This window comes from Camelus dromedarius, chromosome 23 (genome assembly GCF_036321535.1).
Source record: "Camelus dromedarius isolate mCamDro1 chromosome 23, mCamDro1.pat, whole genome shotgun sequence".
NCBI classification, from domain to species: Eukaryota; Metazoa; Chordata; class Mammalia; order Artiodactyla; family Camelidae; genus Camelus; species Camelus dromedarius.
Window position 1 is genome coordinate 31907652 of NC_087458.1, and position 20385 is coordinate 31928036.

At 45.7% G+C, this 20385-nt stretch overlaps 1 long non-coding RNA gene across 1 annotated transcript in view; it reads right to left on the bottom strand.

Annotated features, from left to right (window-relative positions):
- Positions 1-14866, bottom strand: part of LOC135319018 (uncharacterized) — a 32488-nt gene extending 17622 nt beyond the window's left edge. The window contains exon 1 of the long non-coding RNA XR_010377581.1: positions 13921-14866. This is a non-coding gene — a long non-coding RNA (uncharacterized LOC135319018). The remainder of the gene's footprint in view (positions 1-13920) is intronic.
- Positions 14867-20385: the final 5519 nt, after the last annotated feature.

Below are 20385 nucleotides of genomic sequence, written 5' to 3' on the forward strand. Positions count from 1 at the left end.
ACCTTCCTTACTCGCTTGTTGAGAAGATTGAAGGATTCATTTCTGTAAAACTCTCAGAAAAGAATGTAGCACATTTTGGGTGTTCAACAAATGTCAACTTAATATCAAAGTGATTTACAAGTCTCCCTTCTAATCATCTTATGTGTTTCCTGGCTAGTCTAAGTCCCAAAGAAAATCCTTATTTCTCCTTTTATAAACTCTTGGGGAGGACCCTTCTCTTCCATCCCACCACCTGTTTAAACCGAGGGAGGGAATGCCTCCTAACCACTCCTCCGGGCCATGGAGAGTGCTTCTCCATTCACACCCCTGGCCCCTGGCCAACAGATAGCCCTCGTCACACTAACAGAGTGAGGTGTGAGTCCGGGAAGACAAGCAGGGCATTTGAAACCCTTCCTTTCCCTCCAGTGTTGATCACCATTGGGAAGCACTTGGGATGCTCGGCTCCATGGCAGGACAGCCTTGTGCATGAATGGGCAGGTCCTCTCAAGGGAAGGTTCGCTGTGTCACAGAGCTACATGGGACAGGGTGAGTCTCTAATTCTGGGACACAGTATCATGACACGCATTTTCCCACAGCCCTGAAGTTCATGGAGAACGTGGCTTCATCAGTAACAAATAAGACATTTATCGCCTGCCTACTCTTATGTGTCATCTCTCAGTTGGCTGCTGGAGAAAACATGTGTATAAGTATTGGATCCCTTTAAGCCCCAAAATATATGAAGTAACAAAGAATTCTGTGGCTTAACGTTGGTTCAGGGCGACTGTGTAACAGTTCTGACTCTGCTGATGCTTAATTATGGGTATAGGAACTAAGGAACCTCCTCAAATATCTCTCAGCATAAAACCAGCTTTTCTTATTTTCCTGTTTGTTAGTAATTGCCAAAGACTCTCAAATGATGGCTTCACACAAAAAAGCAGCTAAAGTTTATGAGCCCTCTTGACATACCCACTGTGGTAAACACTTTACATAATTTCTAATTCTCACAATTCTGCAAAGCAGATACGAGCGTCCCCATCTCACAGACGAGGGAAAAACTCAGAGCAAACTGACTCAGGCTCACGTGGCTCAGTGGCAGCACGTGCACGCAAACCCAAGACAAAAAACTACACCCCTTCTTATATGTACAAAATCACCTCCCAACAAATGATACACAGCTGCTGGGTCAATACTCAGGGAACTCAGTACACTTTTCAGCTTTAAGGTGCTCCAGAGGCCGCTCTTAGCTGCTTTATAAAATTCCGGCTCACTGGTTGCTAACACTGGAAGAAAAGACCGATTTTGCCATTGTTTGCACAGCAAGTCTGAAATGTTCACAGCGAGATGACAGAATAAGTCTAAGACATAAGCAGAATAATTTTTCCAGGTAGACAGACATAATGGACATTGTGCTATTCTGAAGCACTAAGCAACGGAATCAAAACAAAATAACTTTTGTTAAGCCTTCTTTTGCAAAAGGAATATTAAGACTGTTAGAAGGTGCAACAGCGCCACCTATGGCTAAAATGACCTTCCAGGTTGCCGGGAAAGATGCAACACAAAAATTGCCTGTAGGATCAGAAAAGAGAATCAGATAACTAAAAGCTTATGTAGCACATACTGCACTTTGCTTCGGGGGAAGGGAAGGGTATTTAGTATTTAATCTGATATTGCTAATACTCCTGAATATAAACAAAAGACATAGGTTCATGGAAACTCATCTTAGAAGAGGAAAGAATCCAGTCCAGCCACTTCATTTTACAGGAGGGGAAACTGAGACATGGGTTCTGTCCTGCAATCGGCAGCAAAGCTCTCCCAGGCCTCATGTCTTGCACTGTAGCATAAACCAACAGATCTGTACTAGGCCTATATTCATAAAAGTCACGTTTGTATTTTTCCAACATTAGGTTATCTAAGTATCTTGCAAAATAATTCTCAAAGAGCCAGGATATCATACAAGATTGATGAAATACAAAAACATTTATTTACATAATAAAACAGCATGAGCTTTATTCTATTAAAAAAGTGACTTGTTAAATCAATGTTTTGATATTTTAAACCTGTTAAGAGTGCAGGAAAAAAAATCAAAATTTTGCTTAATCACAAAAGAGAGAAGCTTATTCCCTGAAAATGATCAATGTGGATTTTACTAAACTTAATGAATCTGGTCAGAATCCCACGAATTTAAATGTCTGTGTGGATGGTTACACGGCAACATGAATTCTGAGTTGTAACAATACATTTTCTGTGTAAATAATATTCAAGGTCGTCTGATTAAGGCAATTTAACCAGTCCCTGTCTCACTAGTATGATACAGATTTCATTAAAACTTCATACTACACTAAAAAAAAAAATGAATCCTTGTTACTTTAAACCATATTCAAATATATCATATATATGAATATTATAAATATTGAATATGCATCAGAAATAAGCGACACTCTTTAGTATTCAGAGTTGATCCTTCTAAAATATCTGTCATTCTGACAGCACATTTTTATTAAGCACCTCTTGGGTTCTTTGTATACAAGGCGTCTAACTCTCACAGTCAGACAAGTTAAACGATATTACTCAAATTTCACAAATAAGGAAATGTACTTAAGCCATGAAAACAACTTACATATTCACCATCAAGAAAGAAAAGAGTAAAGATTTTACTTATAATATTCACTGACAATCTTTTCTTCCATATTAAGACTACATAAAACCTTTGTAAGTATTTCTGTCAATAAGGGCCACTAGAGAAAAACAAGTAACATCATTAACAGTGGTTGGACTTTCAAAGCCCACTTCTCTTTGGCACTATAATTGTTTTTAATGTTTTGTTTTTTGTGCTAACAGACCACTAAATTAAAAAAATTAACTTTTTAAGTAATTACATGAGAATTAAACATTTGTGAAAATGTACAATTTTAATTTATGACACTCTGTCTCACATTCTCACTGGTGTCTCTCCTTTGAAGGCCTCATAAGGCTGAGATCACAAAAATCGGCCATTTATGGAGTCACAGCAGTTCGGGTAACCACTCAACGGGAGGCTGATTAGAGGAGCAATTAAGAATGCATCCTGTGCAGCCTGGGTTCCAGCACCGAGCTAGCCACCGCCAGCTGGGTGTGATTTAGGACAAGCTGCTCCATCTCTCAATCCCTCAGCTGCAAAAAAGGAGACACTGATACCTACCCTCAAACACCTGCTATGAAGTAAAACATGAGGAAAGCATTTTAGTGTTAGGTAGGTGTCCACTCAGAGCGAGTTTGGTCATTATGATGATGAGGATGGCTGTTAATAAATTAAGCTAGACCAAAAAGGAGAAATCACCTTAAAGGAGAAACATTTTAATTCAATCAGCATTTCCTTTTGGATGGATTGCAGAAAGTTCTATTGATGTTTTTAATAAACCAAGTTTTGTCCATTAATTATAGATTTACAGGTTCATGGACAAGTCTCCAGAAAAAGAATTAGAGGCCTCTAACTTCTGAATACTAAGAAAATAAATTAAAAAAAAAATCATTTGGGAGATTATACCTCATTTGGGAGAGTATGTGCTTAGCATGCATGAGGCCCTCACTTCAGTCCCCAGTAACTCCATTTAAAAACTTTCTTTTTTAAGAAATGGAGAATTAAAGCAAAAAGATGGAGGAATACAGAATTTTTTAGAGACTCATCTCAGATTTAAGATGGGGAGAAAACATCCATTTCTCAGAGGAAATCTTGAGAACTATGTAAACAGGATCTGAGATGTCTAGTCTTCTAACATTATTCATGAATTCATATTACCAAGTCTTAAAACTACCTGATAACCCACAGAGGTGATACTGATCGTAACACCTGCCAACACGGATCGAGCTCCCGCTAGGACTGCTCTGTTCTGACATCTCTGCTCCTGAGGCCTGACCAGGCTGAGAGCACTAAATTCGGTCATTCATGAGCATCTCGTGTAAGTCCTCCCTTTGTGCTCCTCCCTCTCCCCTCACCAGCCCCTCTGAGGGAAGCACTGTTATCATCATCCCCACCTGCAGATAAGGCCACTGAGGCACAGAGACTAAACCTTTCCAGGTCACATTGGCATTAAAGGACGTCTGTATTTCTGCTGTTTTCCTTTTGACAAAGTAATCTGAGATATCAATTCAAGGGAGACTGTTAAATAGTCAAGTCTGTCAGGTCTTCACCTCAAAGAGCAGATACTATAAATTCCTGATGTAGGATGAGGCTGCCGCCACAAACTGACTCAGCTTGAAATTAATATCCAAGATGAAGCAGCGGATTCATGTAAATATTCACGACTGTCAACTCCGCTCTCGGGTCTGGGCCCTTCACTGCCTGAACGGGGGTGAAATCCCCACCCGTGTCAGGGAGGGACGCGCAGCTCTTCCGGGACTCACCCAGGATTCACGGGCTGTTTCCCCCCACAGGCTGTCCTCAACGATTAAAAAGCTCTCAAGATTTTTACACCATGCAAAACTAAAAGACATTTCTGCAGATGGAGCACTTTCTCAGGCTTAAACCTTTTTTGCCTACACTCAGCAAGGGGCAAAAAAAAAGAAACATGACTCTACAAAGTCTCTGACCCTCACCACTCACGGGAGTAGAACGGCCACAGCAGCAGATGAGTCTTCTCATTGCACGATGAGAACAAAATAAAGCCGCCCCAACAACAGGCACTCCCAGAGACAGAGCTCAGCAGTCTTCTGCACACTCACAGTTGTGCAGCCCTCACCACCATCTATTTCCTGAACACTTCATCACCCCAGAAGAAACCTCCTGTCACTAACAGTCACTCCCTAATCCCCCTCCACCCAGCCCCTTTCAACCATCACCTGCTCTCTGCCTCTGCATGTGCCTTTTCTGGGCATTTCAGATCACTGAAATCAACAATATGTGGCCGTTTGTGTCTGCTTCCTTTCACTTAAAATGCTGTTTTCAAGGCTTGTCCATTTTGAAGTGGTATCAGCATCTCTCTCTCTCTCTTTTTTTTTTTTTTTTTGAAAACGTTAAAGTTTATTAGAAGGTAGTAAGTACTATCAAAAAGAGTACGGTGGAGCATAAGTGATTGTGTTTCAAAGGGAAAAGTGCGGGTTGAACAGTCAGGGAGGAGTTCCCAGAACAGGTGGCCTTTTTCATTTTCCTCTTTATTTGTTTTTTCTTTTTTATTCACTCTTACATGTGAATAATGTTCCACTACATGGAGATACTACATTCTGTTCTTCCATTCAGCAGCTATTTATGGACGAAGTCCAGTAGAATGAGTGTAAGAAGTGACTACCATGGATGGCATTTAAGCAAAGGGCAAGACGTGCTTTCAAAAAACAAGCCAACAAACAGAGGCACAAGGAAATTCAGTGCGTTTCTGAGCAAAGAACATGCTTGCTTCGGCAGGACTACCGTGCAGGGCTGGGGCGGATACTGGCAAGAATCACGGTGAGGGAGTCACCTGAGAAGACTCCCCACTGCAAGCAGCTCAGCCAATTCTCCCTCACCCTGTATTGTTAGAGCCATGTTTCTAGGTTACTCTTATTTCAAGTAATAGTACTTTAACTGCACATCTGATCATCTGCCTCAGACCACATTACCTAGAAGCCACAGAAAATCATTCACTGTCCGGAGCAGCTCCAGGACATAACGGTGATGGATCAGGGAGTCCAGCAGCATTCCAGCCTGCAGGCACAAACCCCACATGTGCCCTGGTGATGTCCGGAAAATAAAATGCATGGAAATATCTCATTGCTGGTACACGACATCTGCCCTCAAATTGCCCCAAAATCATGCTGGCAAAGCACTACTCAAACTTTTCACTCCAAAAAAAAAAAAAAATGCTAAGAAGGCAAATTTAGGCCCTTCCATTAAAAACCAGCAACCATCACTGCCAGTATCTGAGCTGGAATTCTCCTGACTTCAAAAACCACCGCGCAGTTACTTTTCAAAAGTGAAAGTCATATATGTATTCCACGTAGATGATATTACAGTAGGATTTTTCTTTTCAAAATTTCCAGTTGCAACATTAGCACAAGAAAGTTTATGTTTCAGCTTTAAAAAAATCAATTATCCTCCACTTTCTTAATTTTGAACCTATTATTATTTTATAAAGGGAGCTATGCTGCATATTATAAACCAACTGTTTGGTTTCTGCAAATAAGACCTTTATGGCCTCACTATTTCAGAGCAAACTTTAATGATGTTTTGAGAGGTGGGGCCTGGGGCGCTCACTAACAGCTCTTTAAATACTGACAAGTATGTGCTCTTAAGTAATGCAAAGGCTCTAACTCCACACTAGCTCAGAAAGCAAAGAAACTGCACCAAAGACTTACTTTAAAATTTTAATATATTCCTATTGTTTTGAATATTAAAGTTCTTAAAAGATATGATTTTTTTTGAGAAAGCCAACAGCTGTATTAAATTTCCTCTCACCAAGAAAACAATCTTTATCAAGAATAAATACCCCATGGAAATCGAAATGACGGGAGGTTTCTAGCTAAGTGAACATGCAGATCTGAACACAAACCTAAATCCTATCAGATCTCACTCGAACGAGCTCAACAAAGTCCTGGGCTACCCTGGAACTTAGCTCTTCTTTTCCAAAAGCTGGCTGAGCTAAGATCATCACACAAGGCAGGGAAGGAGAGAAGACGAAAGTCCACCTGGCAGCCTCCATCTGTTTTCTTCCAGCCAAAAGTCGCCTCTAGGGTCGCCCTGCTAACAAGCCCTCCCCATAAGGAAATCCGGCATCCACACTGCCCCTGCCGTCCCCAAGCAGTCCCGACGCCTCTCTCCCAGCCTGTGAATGTTCTTCTAATGACCCCCCCTGTTGGTGACACCCTTCCCCTCTTCCCTGCTACACACACACACACACACAGAGCCACAGCAGTCTTCCCAAATCACAAATTTGATTACATCACCCCCACTTCAAACCCTTCAGAGGCTCCCTGGTGGAATTCTAGCCCCACCCCAGACACTGCTCACCCAGCCTCACCTCAGTACACAGGTCCCCAGTGACCTCAGGGGCCCCCTGACTTGCTCCTACTTCCCACTTGTCTCCAGGCTCATTTTGACTGTTTCCCAAGGAAGCCTTCCCTCCTTCCAACTACCACAATTTGTTCCTCTATTCCTAGAACATTCTAGGCTAAGTCAACTTCTGACAATGCTAAGCTCACAAGAAGCAAATACATTTTGCTTACTAATGTGGCTCCACCCTCTCTCCCCTAGACACACAGAAGTGCACGTGTTATGAATAAATGAATGACGGGGTGGGTCTCAAAGGGACAGACATACCTACTCTCACCCGTCCCGACCCTTGTGTCTGTAGAATATCAGAAGAAAAACCAGAATTACCTTTCCTGAAGGTCACTTTCTGATGACACCCTTCACTGACTACTGTGTCAGTTCTAGTAAAACCCAAGCTCTTCCAAAGCCCTCCATCCCGGACTCTCTCCAGTGTCCTCACCAGCAGGGGCACCTTCCACCCTGGACCACACAGGGCACTCTCCCCGTTTCCCCACGCCAAAAGCCTCCAGGCATCTGCCCGGGCTGCACCTGCCACCTGAGCCACATTCTTGACTACTTCTCCTGGCTGACACTCTGTCCTCACAAATGAATGTAGAGTCCATTTCTTCCAGGAAGTCCTCTCTGATAATGTCCTTTAGGTCTTGGTTGGGCTTCATCTATAGCAGCAGTACATGGTGACCAACTGGGTGTTTTCCCGCTCCTTTGAGACCACGAACTCTTGGGGGCCACGTGGGAAGGAGTGAGAGATTACAAGAGGGGTGCGGGAAGCAAAAAGCAAAAATCACAGCCCAAGTCCCAAATTCAAGGATACTTTCTCAGGAAAAAGTATAAACAATTTCACACGTGTGCAATTTGGCTACTGTTTTTGTGGCTTGTGGACAGCAAGAACTTGGTGTTCTAGTCCAAAACCAAGATTACATGCAAAGAAATGTATATATTCATATCCAAAGGAAACCAGAGCTGCTCAACAACAGTTTGCAGTTAGAATTGAAAGGAACTTTGATAAAGGCAATCTCTCTCTCTCTCTTCCTTCTTTTCTGGCATCATATAATTTTAGAAGTATTTGCGTGACCAAGAGATGGCTACAGCCCGTGATTCTTCACTGAAGTGTTTGGGGCTGAGGAAGACCAGATTACATTCACTGCATAAATGCAATCACACCAACACACTGATAGGTGCCGTGGTGGTGGAGATGATGTTCCAAAGCAGGCAACCTTATTCTGTAAGAGAGCTCTAAATAGAAAGTAAGAAATGCAATGTTCTGTAGTCAATTTCATTTGCTATATGGGTCATTAATTGATAGTATATCTTGTCTAATGAAACCCAAAAATAAATTGTCAAAGTCGATTTTCTTCATCTGACCATTTTATGCTAACTTTGGATATTAAACCCTCACTCCATAAGTAAAACTCAGGCCTACGCTGCAGCATAGTTACATCCCGTGGAAGAAAGCCGATCAAGGGAGAACTGGAGAGTTTCCCTTCAGAAGCTGCTAAGTCTGGTTTTGCACCTGTACGTGATTTGCAACCACGTCATCGAGAATGGAGAAAACCTAACAACTGTGGGGCGAAAAGCACTGCGGTGCTTCAGAAAAATCAAAGAACGCTGAGCTTTGTGAAACAGTCCTGAGGCACTTAAATCGTACTTTTTCTGAAAGGCTCCAAAACTGACCCAATTCACCATTCCAGGTTCAACAGGGAGGTACCGGAATTAGTAGAGAAAACATGCCCTTGAAGTCTGACAAGGCCTTGCTTGAATTCTGCTGCAGCATTTACTAGCCACTAAACGGACCAATTCCTTAACCCTCTGAGAATGCTTCCCGATCTGCAAAAGGGGGCTGCCACCGCCCACCTGGGAAGCATGGATGTGAATTCAACACGCAAGTAGGGTGGCCGACTGGTACCTGACACGGGGCCTGGCTAGTTTCACTCTGCTGCCCTTCTCCCCCTTTAAACTTGCACTGTTCCCCCGGTAAGGATCAAAACCACGGAACAGAATGCCCGATTTTTCTGTGTATCCCCGGATACATGACTTACCCTTAGGAGGCCAGAAAAACTGCTTCCTCCCCAGTCACTATCAACGTTCTTAAGATTCTGGGTATTTTTAACTCTATTTTCCAGGGAGACTATTCCAGACCTTTCCAAGCACCATTCTCCAGGTTGGCTCCCCTCCCAGCACCCATCCTTTCTCACTTCAGATACTCTGTATGATTGCCTTCTGTTCATGGGAAAGCGAGTCCGGTAGGGTGTGGACTCCCAAGGACTCCACCCTCCCTCACAGGTGAGTGTGACTACCTTCTGCCCACTCCTCACTCCAACTCCAGCTTCTAAGAACTCTACCCTCCAGGACACTGCAGACTCTGCATCTTCCCAAGACACACACGTGGCCACGACCCTCCCTTCAGATTTCTTCCTGGCTGGCCCTGCACACACCCCAGCCCCTTAAAGATAAATGGCATTTGGCTGAAAATCGCAAATGCCGCTGACTGACACACCAAAGCTGCATGGTCTGGGCTTTCCTCCAACCCAGGCAGGGCCCTGCCCCGCCTCAGCCTCAGTCTGCAGCTCTCGAGATGATGTAATTCACATGCAAGGCTATGAACACCAGCTAAGAATGACGATTCCCAACGTGTATCTATAGTCCGCTCCTTCACCTGAGCCACAATCTCATAGACACGAGTGCCTCTTTGAAGTCCTAACTTGGATGACAAATGGCATCTTAAAAATGCCTCATGTTCACCATTTAATCTGGAATTCGATTCCTGGCAGGTACCTCCCAGACTCCCCATTTTAGTAACAGCCCCAGCACCCAACTATGTGTTTGAGGTCACATTCAATTTCCAATGTTCCCTCCCCTAATCCCTGCCCTGGAATCAGTCCTATTATTTCCGTCACTAAGCCCATCTCAAATGTGGTTCTACAGGGACCATGGCCGTAACCCCCCAAGTTCACAGCATGGTACACTGACTAACAGTCCTCCGTAGGGTGCTCCCTGGAGGGGGAGGCATCTCCTGCCGCTGGTCACCTCAGAAGGCACTGGATTCTCACAAAGGAGGCCCAGGAGAAGGGACTCAAGGTTCTCCCGTGGTCTGAGCTTTGAAGGGCCCGAGGTCTGGGGGAGCTCCTAATTAGCAGCCACACTTGCCAGTGAGCAGATGAGGATGGAGGAACCCAGGCAAGGCTGTTCTCACTCCAACCCCTGGGCTCTCGGGAGCCACGGGAAAGGCCTGTGTCCAGGGCACAGCCCGGCCATCACAGATCCCAGCCAGCATTAGCCAACACGGACAGCCTAGACTCCATCTAATTGTGACACTTACTTCTGTTCTGTTCCCCACCCAGAATGTGATGGACTCATTCAGATATTATGGCCTGTCTCAAGCGATACAAATTCAGTGATAAATGAAGTGCCCACATTTGGACCAGAGCATGAAAGGAGAAACAAGGCCTCATGTTCAGCATGATGGTGGTGGCCAAACCCTTCCACCGAGTGAGATGAAGCATGATGGGGGTGAGAATCCAAGGTCCTAGGTCGGCCAAAACATCTTCCTTCAAGGTTGGCTGGGGTGTTGCAGACTCCCTACCGCAAACTAACTACACGGCCGTCAGTGGTGTACATCAGCTGCAACAGACACGGAGTAAGCTATTTATGCCAACATGGGTTAAAAGTAAAGGCCGTTGCAGGGAGGCCTGCACGGCTGCTGAGGCAAAGCACAGACCCGGCTCTGAATGCCCACTGGCTGGAGAAGAGAGGAAGCTACGGTCCCCTTTAGCGGTCGCTGTGTCAACAAGATCCAGGTGAGCCAGCTACTTAGGAGAAGGACATGTTTTCCTGATACTCAGAAAAACCAGCCTCGTAAAGGGAACACAAGAGTGGCATGGATTTTAGACCCCACTAAGCCACTTTATGAAGGCAAAGTAAAGTAAATGGCACAGGGATGTTGAATGCAAAAAAAAAAAAAATTAAATAAGTAAACGGTGACTGCTTCCTCCAACAGCGTCCCCTGCAGCTGCACACCCATGAGCCTGCCACTCCCTCACCAGTGACCGCTGGCCAGGAAGTGCCATCACGCACGTCACACAGTGACAGCCAGGAACCGCGTGAAGAGCACGTTTGTGTAAAAGCAGGAATCGAGCAAGATGCTGCAGAATTTGACTTTACAAGTTTAAATACTCCATGAAAAGAATCCCTCAGCAGCCGCCTAAATCAATTCGCATCTCACTTCTTCAAAACAATCAAACAAATTTAATAAGGGCGCATTTGTCACCAAATATAAGGAGGACCAAACAGGTTCCTCAAAGCAAGGATTTTAACAGGTATCAAACACCAGTGGGTGATGTGCTAACAAAGCAAATATTCCAAAAAATTAGAAAATAAAAAATGACTAGGATAATACATGGATCAAGGCAACTGTTAAGTTTTTGCTCTTTAAAGCGATGGAGACAGTACGGAGGGCAATCTGGATATTTCCAATGCAGGGTGTGCACAGCCCACATTTTCAGACGCAACAACATGCTCACTTGGCAGTACAAGAGAAAAAGAATAAAGAAAAAGGAAAAGAGGAACAAGAGAAAATTAGAAACACACAAGAACAAAAATGATTTTGACAGCATATACAAGAATTTATGTGAGTGTGTGAGGCCAGGGATGCTGGGACGGTGAGACCCACACTCACCTCCTGCTCCGGGGAAGGCAGGGGCCTGAGGGGAGTGGCGCTGCCGGGGGACCCCAACATGATCAGCGCCCCTAACCAAAACTCCACCTATATGCGTCTAGGCAGATTTTGAGCTACAAAATGTGGTCGCATTTCAGGCTGGACAGTTTTACTCACTTCCACCAAGAGTAGCAGGAGAGAATTAGGCTGTTCCTGTACCAAAGCATTGTTTAAAAAATTAATGACTGTGGAATAGTAAAAGCAAAAATTCAGTAAAAGTGACTGGAGGAGAATGTGCTTGACCCGAGCTCACTGGCCACGTTATCTCACTGACGTTAAGATGCTGGCTGAGCCCTTATGGTACCAAAACAGACAGACCCACCAGGAGGGAGGTTTAATGCGCTGCTGTATTTTGATGCCGAGAGCCATGCCTGGTACACGAGGTTCTGGGTAAACAATGGTGACAGTGTCAACCACTATGGGCTAAGCACACATCCAGCTACTCCGCCAAATCCCAAGGGCAGACTTCAAAAGACAAAAACAAGTTGGCATTCTCTGGTGGGTCTGCAGAGTCAGAGCCAAGCAGTTGCTGAGCAAAAATGTCACCAGTGCCTCCTATGACAAAAGAGGAGGCACTGGCCTGGGGCTGGGGCAGGGCTCTAGGCTTCCACTGCTCACCAACCAATCTGTCCAGGGGGAGAAGGTGGTCTCTGCGTATGTTGCACCTATGCACCTACCTTGACTGACGCCTGGGGGCTCAGCAGGGGGTGACATGTGAGGTGAACGGAGCCAGCCTCGGTGTAGCACGGTGCTGGCAGCTATGCCCTCAGCAGCGCCCAGGCTCCTAAACCTGACACCTCGTCTCCAAGGAGCAGAAGGGGAGTGCGGGCATGAAGATCACAGGGCCCTGTGAGGACAAGTACAGGCCATGACATGCCTTGCCCATTCCTTAAGCCATAGAGTTATGTCCGGGAGGAACAGAAAATTCATCCAGAGCCCGCTAGGCACCTCACACACGTGGGGGACTCGGGTCCCCTGTGCCTATCACTCACAGGGCTGGTCTGGACATTCTTTTTATCAATTCTCTGGCATCTTCTCCTCCAACTTACCAACAAACAGAAAGTAGAATCTGATCTTAGTTAATTTCAAGAATCACAGAGCACCGCCTCCACAGTGGGCCCGGCAGCCGTGCCAGGTCCTCCGACCGTCACCTGTCAGACCGCCATGAGTACTCTCCAGACTCAAGGCCTGAGGCCGTAGGCCGTGGGCACACAGCTTCCCTCACTCTCCCCAGCAAAGGGGGACCACCTCTCGGCAAAGGCATGTCACCCTCTTCTGCACGAAGGACAGCACTATAGATACACGGGGAAACAGAGCAGATGGTGGGGGGGGTAGGCAGCCCAGAAGAGCTCGTCTGTAATTCCGAGACAAAGTGGGGCCGTTGACTTAATCACAGGGACAAAGTGAGGATGAACATTTCCCTGCTCTTTCCCATACTCCGTGATACGCCTTTCCCTGCATAAGGAGTTCATTCGGAAGTCCCTGGCGGTGATTCTGATGTCCTAACATGGCATGCTGGCTGTCGGGCAGGAATAGAGGGCCTGAGCCGAACAGGTGCTGGGCCTGGGAGGCAGGAGACACCGGCTCCAGCCCCAGCTCAACCAGCGCCTCGTTCTGCCTCTCGGGATTCAGCATCTCATCTACAAGCAAAGGGATGAGACTATCTTAAGACAGGCTGCCCAACATAAATGAAATGAGAGCCATGTAAAGAAAGTTTCCCAGTTGCCACATTTAAAACGGTAAACAAAGAAACAAACCAAGAAACAAAAAACAAATTCTAGAAAATGATTTTAAGAACAAATCTTAACCTACTGTATGTAAAATACTATCATTTTGACATGTAATCAATATAGGAAGTGATAAGATAGTTTACATTCTTTTTACTAGACAAGTCTCAGCGTCTGATGTTCATTTGACCTACAGCAAATCTCACCTCAGAGCAGCCTCCTCCCCAGCTCTCCTAGCATCAGTGGCTGTGGCTACTCTATTGGACAGCAACTCCAGGGGTCCCACCAGGGTCCTGGCTGAAAACCTGGAGTAAGTGTCCACAATAACCCTAAAAGGATCTCTCTGAAACAAAGGCGGATTCACTTTTAAATGTCTGTAAACCGGCGGGCTGGACCTCCCTCCACCCTTGGCTACAAGAGAGTCCTCTTCCTTGCTGATCCCTTTCTGGATGTAGGGAAGAAACCCGGCACACAGCCAGGGTGGACTGGCCTCCAGGTAAACTTACCTGCTTTCTGTGTCCAGTCCCATGATGTCCTCCTTCTCAAATGGGATGCAGAGAAGGAGGATCTTGTCCCCAGAATTGTCGGATGCACAGTCCAGCCTCTTGGACTTGGGCAAGATGAAGAGTGACTCAGTGAAGTCCTTGATCCTCTTCTCCACCACCCTGCAGTCCTCGTAAATTGAAGGCCACTTTGGTGCGCGGCTGCTCGGCCACCTCCCCATGCAGCAGAAAGTCAAAGAGCTAAGAGTCATAGAGCGTGGTGCCATACAGCTCCTCTGCACGTGGAGCTTTTCGAAGCCTTGGCCGAGAGGCAGTCAGTAATGATGACAAGGCCCAAGACCTTGCGGTGGGTCTGGAAGTCGCTCCACCCATTCTTGGGCGCATAGTGGTGCCTGTAGTGGATACAGTTTGCCCACTGGGAGCCGCACGGACTGATCTGACTCACCAAGGTGATTCACTTATAGATGCAAAAGAAATTCTCCTCTGAGATGATCCCCACCTGTTCGACCACCACGGGGAAAGTCTGGTGGTCCTCAGCACACTGCTCGTAGTCAGGGATGCTCATGTTGCAGGCCCTGACGAGAGGGCAGAGGAGATCGAGGTACATACTGTACTGTGGGCTGCAGGCCCATCTGGGTTGTGGTGACCTGGTGTGTACCAACCAGAAGGCAAGGGAAGCTCAAGTAAATCCGGGGGTACAGTTTGTCCTCAGAGTCTTCAAATGGCTACCGTAGCTCGGATCACATTACCCAGCTTTTGGTCTAGGCTTTCTGCCCTGCAGAGAAGGGTCATTTCTTGTTTTCTGTTTCCAAGCACCTACCAAGGCCCTGATGCAAAGTCACTGCTGAAAAATGCTGAATAAGGAAGTGAACAAAGGAAGTGCTTTCCCCAACCTCCTTCAGCAGAATATAAAGAAAAGGACTACAGTGGGATCAAAAGATCTGGTTTTCTATCCAAATTATTTGAACTCCTAAGCTTCAGAATAATGGATAAGAAAACTTGCCTTGGGGAGGAGGGTACAGTTCAGTGGTAGAGCACGTGCTTAGCATGTACGAGGTCCTGGGTTCAAACACCAGTACCTCATTTTAAAAAATGAAACAAATAAATAAACCTAATTACCCTCCTGAAAAAATATTTTTTAATTCAAAATTCAAAAAAAAAACCTTGCAATTGACACAACATTGTAAACTTGACTATACTTCAATTAAAAAAAAAAATCTTTGTCTTACATGAATATATCTGGATTACAGAAGTCTGCAAATGTAAAATGCCTAGGGTACCACCTGCATAAAAAGGGGTGACTGTACAAATTTAGTATCGCTCCTTTATGAGCTATATTTCATTTGGGGGGGTTATAACTTCTTAGAGCTAATTTTCTCAGATTAAAAAATATAAACAATACCTGATTCTCAGGACTGCTGAAGAATCAGATAACCCTATGAAAGCATCTGACCCACAGAGGTTACTCAATAATGTTTGTTGAATGAATGAATAAACCAGCAAAATAAATGCTGCTCCCTGCTACAGACCATCATAATGGTACTGCCTGGAAATCCCAAGCCCACGTTCCACCCGTCTCGACACTAACCATGTGGGTGACCTGGTCAGGCCTGTGTGATTCTCTAAGCCCCAGTTTAATCGTGAATAAAATTAGGGCAATAAAACAAACCTCAAATTGTTAGTGAGTCAGTAATGAATTGTACCCCAAACTTGCAAGTTGGAACCATTAAGGAAAACTATACAAAGGGTCCATAGGCCCTCTCCATATTATCTCTTACAACTACATGGGAATCTACATTATATCTCAAAATAAAAAGTCTAATTTTTTAAAGAGGCTATTGAGGTTAAATGAGCTCACTGTCTCAAATAAGGAACACAAAGCACAAATAGGACAATGCCCAGCACATGAGATACACTCAGTTAACATTCCCACTCAACCCATTGTTCCCTCCAACTTCAGAGCAAGAGGATGGGTCCTCGTGGCAAGAGGCCACTGCACCTGAAGCTAACAAAACTAATGGTGCCCACTTCCAAGAGCTCCTGTCATCACCCTTGTTCTAATTTTCTATTAGTAATTTTTTTCTTTTTATTAAATAGAAACTCCCAATTGCATAGCCTTCACCTGACTAGACATCATGATGGCAGCCCTTCAAAACCTGACCACAGAGATCATGATGGCAGCCCTTCTTGGTGAAACAATAAAATGAAAAGCCATTTCCACAAGACCTCTGTGTAAATCTACTAGGGAACTTAATCCTGGACTGAGGAAGAGGACTGGGGAGGAGGGGGCAATCAGGTGCACAGAAAACTATGGGCCACCTGTCCCACGATGGACTTTAGACTCAACCCTCACCCTCCAGGAAATTCAAAATACACACCGACAGATTGCTATGGACAAGATTTTTTTTTTTTAAACAAATCCCTGAATCCCTAGCAGGTCTTATTTCTACCGAAACACCAATGGATTATGTGTATAATGTTTCACAAAAGCCCTAAAATATTATCACGCCAACTTGACACATCAAGAAAAACTGAGGTAGAGAAGTTTATCACATTGTACATGATTAGAGAGAGGCCACGTCAGACACCGTATTTAAATCCAAGCCACTGCTCCAGTGCTCACACTAGAAAGTGTGACATACTGCACCTTTCCTGCCCTCTCCCTGCAATAAATCTCTGAAGAGTCTTTTCTGTGCCACCTGGAATCACAATCACATCAATTTTCCACAAAGTGCTTTGTCACTCCTTGGAGGCTGTATCAAAATCTAAAGGGTTGGGATTGGAGGAGTGATTTGCATTTTCTGTTTCTCAAAGGAAACATGGCTTTAAAAGAAACTGAAAAGCACATATCTAGTCTAAGACCTCATTGTGCAGAGAAAAAAATGGAGGCTCAGAAGAGATGAGGAAAGGTCCTTATTAATAAATATATCCTCAGCGCAGCACCAAGCCAGCCCTGGGCACTGCTGGGGGAGGATCTGGGAGACCCAGGAGAATGAGTGTTAGAAAAAGGAAAGAGAATAAGCATAAAAGGCCCTGTCTCTACACCACCATACCATGGAATTCCACCAAATTACCAAGTAAGGGTGCAGCCAATATTAAGGTGGGCTAAGCAGGTTATAGAAACCTGGAAGTCTCAACCATATTGGAAATTCCAACATTTACTATGTTTTTTTCCCAGTTCAAGCATCAACTCAGTGGGAACTCTGTACCAGGGACTACACGAGTCCTGGAGTTCTCCCAAATACAGACCTATATTACCACGTGTACAAACCACATAAGGGCCACCAGAAGAAAAGCACCCACAGATGGAATTACTGAAACTGAAAGCAGCCAACCAGCATATATTACTAAGAAAAATGATGCTCCTAGAAATGGACTCATGGACATAGAAAGCCAACTGTGTTTAGCAGGCAGGAAAGGGGGGATTAACAGATACACGTTAATAAATATAAAATAAATGACAAGGACCTACTATATAGCACAGGGAACTATATTCAATTTCTTGTAATGAGTTGTACTAAAAACAATCTAAAACATATTTATACAATATGCATATGTTTATAACTGAATCTCTGTTGTACACCTGAAACTAACATTGTAAATTGACTACACTTCAATAAAAATTAATTTAAAAAAATAAGTAAAAATAAAAGCAACGCCATTAAGAAAAAATAAAAGAACACTCTAATCCCCTTAGCTGTAGCTGCTGAAGAATTTTGGTTGCAAGCACCAAGTCCACTAGATCACTCCAGCACTGGCTGTCACTCTTTCTGACCATCAGAGAGTCACTTGGCTTCACTGAGGTTAATTTTCTCTTCTGTGAAAGGCTACAGTTGCAACTAATGATGTATAGAATCTCATCATTCACAAGCCCAACAATTAGTGAGGACTTCCCATGGGCCAGGCTCTGGAGAGATGAAAATATAGGGTCCCAGTTATATTCATGGGTAGAAGAAGTTTATGCCATAAAGACATTAATTCTTCCTATTTTGATAGACAGATTCATTACAATTCTGATTAGAATTCCTACCAGATTTTTCATGGAATGTAACAAGTTAATTTATGGTCAAGAATAGGCAAGAAACTTCTTTAGAACCACCACTGGGGAGGGGTGGATTGGTCATTCATTTCCACTGGTCTTTCTGATGTGATGAAAATGTTCTGGAATAATAATTGTTGCACAAGTGTAAATATGCTAAAAGCTGCTGAATTGTACCATTTAAATGGGTGGACTTCATGGTGTGTGAACAATATCACAATAAAGCTGTTATATGAAAAAATATTTCTTGACAATTATTTTTCCCTCTATACTACTTAGTCTGCCCCACAATTTAAGAAAAACAAAAAACCAAAACAAACCAAACTGTGCCAGGAGCTCTTTAGGACTGCAATGTCCCTGGGTCTCCAACGCCTCTGGTGGTGCTGTTCCTGTTAACACACCAAGCTGGGCTGGGCTAGTTAGGGAATGTAACTGTCTTTTTAAAATCGATGGTCACACGTTTCACCCTGGGAGAGGGAAGGAAGGAGGATGACACAGCCTTATGCCTTCAGCTCATTTTTAACTGAACCAAGCCCTGCTATCAACACTGTAATCCCTCTCACTATAAAAACACATGACACCAACAAGCATCGCCATCATAACACCTGAAAGTGTTCAAGGTACTTACCTGGGGCAGAAACACTGAGGGAGGAGACAGAAGCTCGCTTGGCACTGAGGATCCCTTTTCCCAACTCCACCAGCAGCTGGGCTTTACAGCCGGAGGCTCTCAGCCCAGGGAGCAGCGCAGACGCCACTGAGCTGTTCCTCAGGGAGCGGGAAAGGAAGACCAGGGCAGCCCCGGAGTCGCGGGGCAGGGAAATGGGTGGAAACGCGGGCTGCAGCCCCGCTCGGTGGCCATCCACAGCCCCAGCCCCAGCTGCCCCGTCCGGGTCCGCAGACCCCGCCCGCCTGGGACGCAGCCCGCCCAGTTGTGGGGACGGGCCGGTGGCCGAGGAGAGGAAGCCCGGGAGGAGAGGACTCGCGGGCGAGAGAGGGGAAGGGGACGCCAGCAGCGGACTGAGTGGAGGCCGGCTGGGTGAGAGGTGGCAGGTGCACACCTGGCCCCGGGAAGCTGTGGCACTGGGGCACTGGGGCAGGTGGCGCGAGCAGAGGGGTCTGGCCCGAGCAATTCAGCTGAACACAGGCTGACTCGCGCCCTCGTGGTCTGTGACACGCGGACCGCCCTCCCGCAGCCACCTGACCCCTTTCCCGGGAGACCCCACATTGCACTTCCACAGCCAGAGGCACCGGCCCCAGGCAGGAGCTAAAGGCCTGCCGGGCGACAGAGCTGAGAAGCCTTTGGGGCTAATCCCCGGCTCGGAGCTGGAGCTTCCAACCCGCGGTCCAGCTGACACCGACCGCCCATGCGCAGGAGGGCCAGCAATCCGCTCTGGGTTCTGCGAGAGAAGGTGGGGCAGTGAGGGAGGGAAAAGATGGGAGGGGGAGGAGAGGAGGGAAAAAGTGGAGGGAGACAGATGGACAGGAAGAGCAGAGAGAAGGGAGGGATCTGGAAAGGGTAAGGTCCTAGCGGGGATGGAGAGAAAAAGCTTTACCTCTGGTGGCACCCTGAAGAAGGCGGCAGTCCTGCCTCTGTACCCTTCTGTAACACTTCAAGGCCCGCAGCTCAAGTTTTACCTCCCTGATCCAGCCCTCCATCCGATGCTGCTGCAGAACCCCTACGGGTATCACACCTGTTGCCCCCACGCGGAGCAGGGTTTTCTGTTGGTCTGGGAACCAAGCACCCGCAGGTGTTGTCGCTCAGAACTACCTTGGGAAGAGTACATATTCCCCTTTTACACGCTGGGAAACAGGCAGGCACGATCTTTGCCTTAGCTCCACTGTCCCAGGTGTTGGGCTGGCAGGGAGCGGGGTGGTTCAAGATCAGAGCCCCAGACAGAGCAGACTGCCTGAGTGTTGGTGCATAGTCCCCATCCGTCCTGGGTAAACCACACTCCACCCTAGTGGAACCATCAAGGGCTCACAGTAGTTCCCTGGGTGTGGGAGAGCTGTCCTCATGTGAAGGAAAAGCCCAGCTGGGCTAACAAGCTAAGTCACAAATCTAAGTGTGATAAGTGTCGGTTTACTGATCTAAATTCTGCTGGGCTAACTCGTAAATCTGAAGTTTAGTGTCAGTTTACCGGGCTAACAAGCTAAGTCGTAAATCGAAGCTCAACAAGTGTCTATTACAAGTTGACAAGCACCAGTGTGCTGATTCCTTGCTTTTTGTTGCTTGAGCCTTATTGGCTAATACACCCTTACTTGTAATTAACCCTTTAAAACTTCATGTGTATGTCTTGGAGGTGGGTGCTCAGAACTTCGGAGCAGAAGCCCCTTTGAGCCCGCCGGCATAATAAATCTGAGTACGCCAACACTCCGAGTGGTGATTGTTCCTTGGCTGGCCTGTTGTTTCCATAACACTCAGTTCCAGT